The sequence below is a fragment of the Rhea pennata genome, chromosome 1, assembly GCF_028389875.1.
Source record: "Rhea pennata isolate bPtePen1 chromosome 1, bPtePen1.pri, whole genome shotgun sequence".
NCBI lineage: Eukaryota > Metazoa > Chordata > Aves > Rheiformes > Rheidae > Rhea > Rhea pennata.
The window spans coordinates 208231146-208242377 of record NC_084663.1 but is presented as its reverse complement, the minus strand read 5'-3'; positions in this window follow the sequence as shown (position 1 = coordinate 208242377).

Genomic DNA, 11232 nt, shown 5'->3' with positions numbered 1-11232 from the left:
CATTTTTGAAGTCAATTGGCCTATATTTTTGACTGATATAAATCACTGTTGCTCTACTGATGTCAGTATTACTCTTATTTACATTAGCAGAAGTTTTTCTAAACAGACTTAACCACAGTGCTGACTTGATTGGTTTATTCCAAAGAGCATTTCCTGAGTGCTTACAGTTATAAATTCATATTTATTACAGAAACAACACAACAAGAAAATAGGAAATTAACACTTAAATAAAAGGCTGTTAATGAGAAAAGCAGGAAAGCTTATACTGATAAAAGCTAGTTCATCTAGATATTCTGCTGAGAGGTATCTCGGCTTTTCTGACATTGTGCTGAGAGGATACGAGTAATACAATGTAGCTAAGATACATGTCACAGAGTGTGCATGCGTAGAATATCCAACTGTAGGACTCAGCTCAAGAAATTTTAATCCATGCATTTGTTTTATAATCAGAACTATTGCTTATCTTTAGAAATAGTGGCCTAACCACTGCCAGCCAAAGCTAGACTTTGCACTGAAACTGCTGGGGAAGGGGCGTATGTTTGCTTCTGCTGTCTGTGCTCTAGAAAATTAACTCCTGGCAAAGGGGGGAACAGCTGGGTTTGGTAATGTTATAGACGTCTGCTGCACATTTGCCACAGCTTAGTGTGTCAGATGACAGAGGGTTTTTTTTGTTTGTGTTTTTTTTTTTTTTTTTTTTTTGAGACTGGAGAGAAAACAGCCATCATAGCAGTGTACCAGACACAAAAGAGGGTGATTTTAGCAAACACACATTGTTTAGATCACAGTGGGGAATCTTGACATTGCAAAGAGGATGAATAAACTAGCAGGCAAAATAAGAACAGCTATTACTTGTGGCTGTAATGTGCAAAGGCTGCCAGCACATCCGCTGCAGGCCAGGGGATCCATGCGGGAGTCTAGGATGACTCCAAAAGCATTTCAACCCATGGAAGACGTCAATATGTGAAAGTTAATTTTTTATCAATTGTCATCTTCTCTCTGGAGAAACCGTAGATCATTATAATGCCAAACTGTGCAAAATCGCTGACTTACGCTATTGTGAATCTTAAAAGATGAACTAATTTGTGTTACTTATAGAATAGAAGGGGAGGATGCAGCAGGCCAAAGGTGCATCACCGGGAAGCTCAGATGAACACCTATCAGCACATGCTCATGAATAAGCTCAGTCTTCAGCACTGAGTGAGTAGAGGCAATTAATCACTAGTACAGTGAAATCTGGAAAAAACAAAGATTGAGGTAAGCCATGCTTTGGTGAGGAAACACTCCCTTAGAATCTTAAAAGGCAACCTCATATCAAAATATCTGCATGTCAAAAATTCATGTCAAAGTAGATACAAAACTGTCTATCTGTATCTCAGCATCACTACAACCACCAATGTAAGGAATGGCTGAGAAAAAAAAAGGTAGAAAAACATGCAAAGTTCAAAGTATATACACAAACTAATGATCACCTCTGAAGTCTAGGGATCTGCTAAGATCAAGTTTCCACAGGATGAATCATGCATCTGAATGCAAGATGTAGGTGGAATATTTGCTCATGGTGGATATTTCACTTGGTAGTATGTATTTCACTGAAACTGAGGTCTGAATATAAACATAGCTATGAATGACTATTAAATACCATCCTCTCCTTTGACATTTCATCAGCAGAATATATAAGGGGCTCAGGCTAGTGAGCAAACCACCTTGGAACAAAATGTGCCATTTATTGGGACAAATTCTCAGAACAAATTCTTAAAACCAAATCACCAGCACAAAAAAGAAGAAAGTGGTATCATCTCTTTAGCACAAGTCAAACTATCACTCGTTCAAATGTCAAATGGCCAGAATATTGCAATGATACTCATATAACTGCAGAAAATGAATGAGTGATATCTGAGACCCAGAACCACATAAAATGTTCCTAAGACATTAGCTGTTGCTAAACCACTAAATACTGGATGATTAGTCTGAACTACTTACCTAGAGAACCTCTTGAGCTGACGAAGGAAGATGTCTCCAGAGGACATTTTCTCCCAACCTAAACTAGGAGTTTAAAGGGCCATGAATCAGCAGCTGGAGGGGCCTGAGTCCTCTGATCCTAATGCTTGAAGGCATGACTTAGAGCCAATGTCTGATATTCCAGCAGGCAAAATTGATTAGGATTAATACTGCCCTCTAAGACCACTTGTGACAAGTTTGGTGTGAGTGCCTCGTTCATAATAGTTTAGAAACTGAGTTACAGCAAAAATTAGTTACCTCTTCTTAAAGCTGCCTGCTTCCTTCACTGCATATTCAAATCAGTATTCATTGTAAAAAGTTAAGTTTTTCATGCAGCAAGAGAAGTGTTTCAGGCTTCAGTTGATAGCTAATTCCTATTTAGATGTTACAATTCTAGTAGTGAAATCTTTTAGCTAAGGATTAAACTTGAAAAGAGGTGAGGTATACATGCATGTGCTGGCAGGAGGATGGAAGAGAAGACAAAATATATGAGAGAAATTCCTTTGGAGTACTGAATGTGCTGGTAAACTCTGGTATGATGGTCTGCATATCAACAGCTCTAACTAAAGTGCACAAGTTCTCTTACATTTGGCCAAAGGTCTCCTCTGTTCAAATGCAGACACTCAGATACGAAGATTGACTTCCTCCTCCCACGCAGATTTTCTAAAACCTGGACACTTATTGACATTAGCTCAGCTACATTTTGGAGCCTGTGTGAGTCATGGTGTTAGGGTTTATTACTCACCGCTGAGCAATAGCTAAGGAATTAGGAGCTCTGGGGCTCATGTGTAGGTGGTCACTGTATACACTAAGTTAAATATGGCAGGTTTTCCTGGGAACCCTCATTCTTTTTTTTTTTATTTATTTCTTTATTTATTTTGACAGTGTTCAGGGACAGGGTGTTCCTGCTTTCTGGGTTATTTTGTTACCCTAGGGTGAATGAACAAACTGTGTAAGAAAATGGATTTTATTCATTGTGGGAAAGTGAGCATTATACGGGGAAAAAAATGTGTTCCACATTCTCTCCGCATGATGAATTTGAGATTCATGTGGAGATAAACCAAAAATACCCATGAAAGGGCTTTGGTTTTTGCATCTCATTTCCACAGGAGATTCCCAGAGTTGTTTGTTTGAAATAAACAACATAAAAGGAGACCCTCTGCCCAGCCTCTGATGTGAAGCAATTAATGACTGGATCAGCATTTCCACTCTTAATTTTACTTTTCGTATGGTTTATTTTAAAAAATTGCTCCAGACATGAACTTAACACGTAATAATACTTTGCATTTAGGCAGAGTCTTTCATCTGAGCAGCTCAAAGTGCTTTGAAAAAATTAGTTAAGATTCACAACATCATGAGAGATGCAAGCATTTTTTCAAAGAGTAGCTGGATTCAGGATCAAATATCATTACCACATTTTGCCTACAGATATGGCAGAGAGACTATCAGAAACCCAGAGTTCTGCTCATTAGTTCTGTTAATCATTTGAATCCATCCTTATTTCCATGTCTTCTTTAAGGATGGCTTTTTTATTTTTCATAGGGTGAAAAAAATTGAAACAAATTATATAACTTAGAAATTAACTGTGTAGCTAAATGCAGCTTTATAATATGAAATAATAATTGTCCTGATATATAAAATCATCCTGAATGAATGTAACAAACCTCATTAATGATACAGTGAGAGTCACTCGCTGCTGATTTGCAGCCGTCTTAAGGCTGGCAAGCACCAAATATTAACGGTGCACTACACCTGCACTGCAGCAGAGTTTAAAACAGAAAATGCAGATTGGAAGAGGAACGGTAAATTGTACTTGCTGTGGCAGAATTTGCCTTCCATATTGTGATTATTGAGAGTCTGGATGGGATTTAGTCTGATTAATTTAGGCACCTAACTTGCATCCTAAAGTTTAGGTATCTAGGAACACAGACCTTCCCAGTTATAGATTGAGTTTCCTGCAGAGTCAATGGAGAGAGCTAGGTGCTGTTGAAGGCCTCCTGCAGGAAAGTCTGTCTGACTGTTTATAGACACCTAATTTAGGTGGACAGGATCTCCCTCTGGAGGTTTCCAAAGGCACTTACCTCTTCCGTTGACCATGCAGGCCATGTGGGTTCTGACTTCTGAAAGATTGCTTCATAAATGGGCAAAATTCAGGGTTCAGCTTGCGTGTTTTCATTAGACAGCCTGGATGCATATCTCTTTCTGATGTTTTGCAAAAGTTCTGATGGAATCTTCAATGTCTAAATATCACCCCTTCAACCCTGTCCCTGACATCATTTCAGCACCCTTTGCAGCATTTAGGTCTTGCTCATCGATCTCCCTACACCACTGTTCAGAGGCAGCCTTCTCCATGAAAACTTGTAGTTTCATGACATGCAGACAAACCACAGGTGAAAGTCTTATTTCAGGGAACAAAGAACTGAGTATAAGAGTCTCAATATTTTTTGTGCTTGTTCATTTTGCCCTGGTAGCGCAGCTGCTAATGTGCTTTGCAGCATGGCAAGGAGGTTTACCCAACCCCACTCTGCATGGTAGCAAATTTTTCTTAAGCCTGTGCATGCACTGACTGATCTATAAAGGGCCAGGTTAGAACTGATCCTTCCCCCCTTTTGAACTTGCCATCTGATATATGGAAAAATGCAAAGGTGGGTATAACAAACAATTGGAAGGAACTAAGGGAAGGAAAGAATGTCTTATAGGAAAATACAAAATTACATAGCTCTAACGAATGCACAAGCAAGTCATTTCAAGACACATAATTAGAAAAACTAAATGATATGAAGTAGTCATAAAAGCAAAGAAAGAGAAACGAGGTGCCTCTCCTGACCATCTGCTTAGTTATGAGCAGTTAGCATTTCTTTGTAAGCATTATGGAATGGCATGGCATAAAAGGTAGCAGCAGGTATGGGAAAAGCTAACAGACACAGTGGAGGAGCTGAAGCTGGAGAATTAAGATCCTAATGATGTCCTGAGTCCTTGAATTCACAAAAATAAACCAATTTGGACAGAAAACATTTTTGTACATTGAGTGACCCTCAAATGGTCACTGGAGGAAAATGGGCCATGTAAGTGGTCATGGAGGGTGGGTTGGTGCACAGTTATACAGGTTACACAGATCATAATCTACCAGCCCTTCACCACCAAACATCACTTGGTGTGGTCAGCCACCAGGTAAACCCACCTTGTTTTTTAACTAGGTTTTCAAACTCTACTGCCAGGGCTAAACACCCTTGTTGCCAAGTGTCAGTAACCTGGGCTGGGAATGTGAGTCTCTGGTGAAAATGAAGTGGTTACTCCACTGAAGTCGATAAGAATTTCTATTGAGGAAGGACTTTTGTTGTTAGCTGTATTCTAACTTGACTTGAGGATGAAATGAAAGACAAAGTGTTTATGTAAAACCTTGACATGCCACTTCACTTGGCTTTGTGAAGTACTTCAGGAGAGCAAAGGTGTTTGTTTCACACATGCATGTGTACCAACCACTTGATGCTTGAAGCTTCTGAAATGAAATGCCTTGCCAGCACTGATTACGCCCGCATCCAACAGAGTGAAGATATAAACTGATTATTTTGGAAGCCCCAGCTGAAACTGTCCACAGACTTAGTTTCTTTGCCTAATCCAGCTATGCATCCTATCACAACATTTTAGCTGATTTTAAATGTGGTCTTGTTTATAGTGGTGCACTGATATCCTACCTAAGTTGTGATATTCAGCTTGCCATCAATATGTCTGCTCAAGTTGGCAGATGTGAGCAGTTTGTCACTACCATATCATACATGATATGTGATCAAATCAGTCCCAGGTGCACTCTCTTTGCCTTATTTCAAGGAACTGGATCCAGCTTGAAAGTTTTCGGAACTGACCATTCCTGCTGGGAACTGTCAGCCTATGACAGGCAAAATTATAATGTTGTCACAAGCTATTTTGCAACAAGACTGTCCAATACATTAGGTGAGGAACATGAGCCCTGGAAACAAGAATATGTTAGGCTACCATTGTGGTAGTGGGGAGAGAAACGTGGAAGGAGGGGTTAAGATGCCACTAGCCCTGTCCATCTCCCATTCTCTGTCTGGATGTTTTCTCCAGTAAGTTCAATGATCACATTTCAGTGATCAAGGACAATCTCATACACAACCACATCTGCTGCTCTCATGGTCTGATTTCCAGTGCAGGTATAAACCACCAGTGTTTTCCACTTTATGACAAAACTAAGACCAAAGAGTGCATTTCAATCTGTTGGCCTCTAAACAAACAAATCCAAACTTCTCCCTACATACTGTTGAAGTCCCCCACAGACTGCAATGTCTAAGCTTGCGTATAAGCCAGCTCCCTGACCTTCAAACAGAAAAATATTTCAACTCTAACTCTGGAGCAGCAACAGTAAGGAATATATGCTTATAAACTGCTTATAAACTAAGTAGCACACAATATATTGGAAAGATTGCAGAGTCATGCGTTACTCTAATGACTTTGAGGGGGAGTGACAGTCCTGTCTGCAGTGTATTGATCACCAAAGCAGCTGCCCAAAAAACAGCAGTGAAATAATAAATATGCATTGAAGTTGGCTCTTTTTCATAGTATTTCTTCCCAGCAGGGCACAAAATGATCCTATTTGCAATAGTTGCGTATTCCTTCCGAGGAGCCTGCCATTATTCTGGTGTCAAAACACTTCCCAGTTTTCAACCCAGTAATTCTTGCTGCAGTCCCTTGTGCTCTCCATTTTCCAATAGGGGCTTGCATTACAACTAAGGAAAGACTTTTTTAGGATCATGTGGGAAGTCAGTGTCAAAACAGAGGAGTTACACCTGTCCAACCTGGTGTCCTAAGCCCAGGACCATCTTTACCATTCAGATTTCTGGTAGGTTCTTGGGTAAAAATCATCTTTTTTGTTATGGACTGTTACAACACTGGGTATAATAGGACTTCTGATGGCAAGTGTAGTATATCTGAGCAGAAAAAATCACCATGGTACTGTACAAAAAGCTGGGGAAGCTGTACACATTATCAGGAAGGTGACTAACTGATGTACAGCCCATAAAGGGGTGACAGCAGAGAGACTGCTTTAGGAATTGTAGCTAGAAAGCATGTCCTCAGCTGTGTACAGGGTTTAGACTTTGGTTTCGGTGAAAGCTTATGGTGTTGCATCTTCTTTTTTTTTGTTGCCTGCTCTGGATTAATCGAATACCCTGTTGGCAGTATGAATTAGACGGACTTCTTGGGGCATGGCCCACTGTGGTCAAGGACAATGCGTTCAGTCCTTGTCATTAAATAGCATTGCCTTTAGTCCCAAAGGTGAATGATGTTCTGCATTTTACAATGTGGCAAATGCATCCAGCAATGTTCAGATATGGGTTATGAAGAAGTATTTTTTAAAGGCATGCATGCAATCGTATAAAACTGTTCTAAGCAAGGTCAGAACGATTCACGATACATATTTTGGCTTAGCTTGAAGATCATCTGCAAAGCCTATGTACAGAAAATTACAAGCAAGACTAATAAAATATTAATGAGATCTGACCAGCAGGAATAGTTTATTATGATTTGGTTTAATAGCCCTTTCAGCTACTCTTTCCTCATGCCAATAAGTATCTGCAGTTACCTGCACATGAACCATTTTTTTAGGTTGTTGTGAATCGCACCTCACAAAAGACACGGTGTGCGAAGCATGGACACTCAAGGGGTTGGCAAAGCCAGATTCAGCATTTTATGTCCACACCTAGGAATAGAACAATTACATCAGTGTTGCTTCTCTGCAAAAAGTTAGTTTCAAAATCCGGACTTGGTTACAATGAACTACTTATTCCCTTTTAAGGTTAATGCTAGAGGATTAAATGCTTTTGGAATTTTTTGTTTTATACATTCTTTGAAGTTATTGTCCTTTGCCTGGTAAAAGTCCTGTTTGAATATTTGAGATTTATGCTGAAGAGCATAATAACAGGATATAGTCACATCAACAGCTTTTCGGGAGTTTCACTGACGGTGAACTAGTAACACCTGAATTTTGCCAACAGTAAACTTGCAACACTTGAGCTGTTTTGTGGTAACAGTTATTGTGCATGCTTTATCTGCCGCAGCTAAGAAGCAAACTACCTGAAATTAATTCACATTTCCCACAGATTAAGAGTGGTCAGATGGTTACCAGGACATGGCTGATGCTCTGTGACTGTGTATCTTAGCTAACCCCTCCACAATTCATGTGCCTAGGACAGAGGCACTTACAGCAGCAACAGGATAACAAGGACCCTTTGGCACTGGACAGAGACTGCTAGTACTACACAGTGCGGAAACTGAAAATACCGCACAACAGCCCTTAGCAAAAGATTTTGGACATTAATGGTGGGTGGGAGAGACCAAATAATGGGCTTTCAGGAGAGCTTTGAAGGAAGAGAAGGGTGTGTTCTTGGAGTGCAGAAATCCTGAAGTGGTGGTATTTTTTTCTCTAAATAAGAAAGATATGGCCGTAGGATCTCGCTATCTTGAGTCCCTGGGATAGGCAGGGGGAGGATGACTGATTAGAAAGAGCTGAAATATTAATTAGTGATGAGTCGTGTCTTGCACCATCTTCCTTATTTCCTTTAACAGGAAAATTTCTGTCCACCATCTGAATACTGAAGCTGATCTTTTTCCCTCTTTTTACCTCAAGAACCTGGTTTTAAATGGATTTGTCAGATTGCCATGTCAGATGCACATACTGAATTAACCTGCAAATATGAAGAGCAGCCACAAAGCATTAAACAAATCACTCCACCTATAGGAAGCAGTTTGTAGCGCATGATCACCACTTAGGCATGATCGTACATGCGTTCCCAGTGCCGGTGATCAACCTTGGCAAAGTACAACAGTTTGGGGTGCTGAAAATGAACTTGTAACCACAGCAGTACAGTGCTAAAGGCTTGCTCCTGGACTGATGATCAGCTTTAGCATTCTTCTGGAGCTAATTCAAAGAAGAAGCCTCTGAAGAAGTGCCAACAAGGAGAATTTTCCTAATAGCCCTAAAATATGGACAGGTCTGCACCTCTGACTGTATATGTACTGATCCTATCAGTACTAATATACTGATAAGACAGCATTTAGGATGCCTAGGAGGCTTCTGTGCTGAAAAACCCAATGATTAAAATCTCTAAATTTTGCAGATTCAAATCTGCAAAATAAGGAGACAGGAACACACATGAAATAGGTGTTAACCACGTTGTTCTTAGTCTGAAGGACACTGACTCATTGCTTCCATTTTGATGGATCATATACAGCAAGACAACAGTGGATGATGGCTGTGCCTTGCCTACTATCTTGGCAGACATACAGCAAGATAGGTCACACCTCATTTTACAGATTTAAAAATTCCAACAGTGGGAAACAATCAAGATGAAGGAAGGCACTTTTGTCCACCTTACACTACTGTTGGACAAGTAGCTGGGTCCTGTCCTGTCCTCACCACACTTTTGTCTGATTCACCTTAGTCATTGGGGCAGATTCTGATCTCAGCTGTTTGGAGGTAAAACTGTGGTGGCAGTTTAGGTAGCTTGTTTTTGCATTTGAGAGCTCAGCTTGCACTCGGCACACTTTGCTCCAGCATGTGTCATTTGGGAGAGTTGTAAGATTCCTATGAGTCTCTGAAACAAAATTCACATGGGAATATTTCAGTGCCAGCAGTACCAAATCCTCTTAACAGAGGTCTAAATAGGGAGGGAAGGGGGGTTGGGAGGGCATATACAGGAAGAAGTGCTGTGGATCAGGAACAATAACTGAAGGCTGTGTCTGCAGACAGGAGGAGGGCAGATGGTACCAAGCAGCTTGAAAGAGTCAATGTGAGTCCCACCTGCCAAAAAGTCTTGCAACTGTTTGTTTTAAGGATAATCTAACTCAAATACCTGACCTCATACTGGCACTTAGGCTTGGTCCTATAAAAGTATACAGTAAGGAGCTGTAAGCTCTGAAAGCTGGTGTGGTATAGAGAGATGGGCAGTAGGCAGGAGAAGGATGCTAAACTGGCATTATCTCATGTAATGAAATAAAAGGAAGTACAAACTTCTCTTATATAAATCCACAATATCATCATTTAAAAGAAAATAAAACTAACCCAAAATCCTGAGTATATTGAGTCCCAGCTCCCCCCAAATCACAAAACCAGACAAAACTTCTAAAGAGCACTAACACCCCTTAGGAAAACTGCAGTGTGATCACCTATACCAATAGGGGAAGGATGAAAGAAAAAATACCAAATGCCAGGTGCTATATACATTGCATAATGTATTACTGGAAGATCAAAAACAGTACAGGGATGAATGAATAGAGGAATAAAGAATAGTATTAATAATAATTCCATAATATATGAATACAGAATAGAGCAAACAACATTTTTGTAAGAAGCACTACTAGACTATGAAATTGTTACCTACAGGAACCACAGGAAAATCCATCGCTTGCCAGAGTTGAAACTAGACTGGACAAAGCCATCCAGCTCTTGACATACCCATCAGGAACAGTGCTGATGAATCACAGTATCTGGAGCAGTTTTACATCTCTAGGTGAATACGAGACTGTAGAAGAGTCTGCTGTAATACATGAAATACACATACAAATGGCCTAGGTTTTAACTTGGTAAGATAACTTGTCAAAAGCGGACTTCCTTTTTTATTTCCCTGAGGCTTTTCTTATTTAGATAAGTGGAATTAAGGAAAGATCTTTTTTATATTACTGAAGAAAAAAACCCTCTAATCTAGTAGTGCTTATTCCACTGCTTTCAAATACTAGAACTCACTGTAAAAATAGGCCCATAATTAATCTCTTGTATCTATGTTCATATATCCAGGTCATTGATTTCTAGCAGATGGATTCTGAACTCTGACTCATAAAATCGCATGCTGCTAACAGCTATCAGAGATTTCCTTTAGTTCAAATGTCTTCTTTTTCTGTAAAAGAGCTCTGAGTCATATGCTTGTTCCTGTGTGAAATTTTAAGTTACTATAACTTGAAAATAACATCTGTTCTAGGATGTGAACTTCTAAGAAATTTCAGAGTTAAGAGACCAGCAAGTGTTAAGATTGCATTTTAACAGCTGGTTTCCTGGGCTAGCATGCCACTTAGTTACACATAGCAAGGTTTAGTTATATGTTACACAGTCTAAACCCTGAGATGTGATTTATGCAAACAGTTAAGTGCAGAGACTGTCTTTTAAGCGCCTTTTTTGTCTTTAAGGGTGAAGACTACCTTTTGGCAGAACCATTGAAAGTCATG